Genomic DNA, 234 nt, shown 5'->3' on the forward strand with positions numbered 1-234 from the left:
CCGCCGGCCGCCAGCCGCCAACCACCGTCGGCCAAAAACCGCCTTCACACTTGAAGGTTGAATTTTCTTGTTTTGATTTCGTGTATAAATAGATAGCTAAGCTTATGCAATTATGTGTGGAGAGATTGAGAGAAACACTAGAGAGAAAGAGAGAAAGAAAGAGGGGTTGTTATTGTAAGCTTTTCATTATTGTAAGCTTGTTGTTCTTGAAATAAAACAGTGTGTTTTATCCCC

Source organism: Populus euphratica, unplaced genomic scaffold (assembly GCF_000495115.2).
Source record: "Populus euphratica unplaced genomic scaffold, PopEup_1.0 scaffold153.1, whole genome shotgun sequence".
NCBI classification, from domain to species: domain Eukaryota; kingdom Viridiplantae; phylum Streptophyta; class Magnoliopsida; order Malpighiales; family Salicaceae; genus Populus; species Populus euphratica.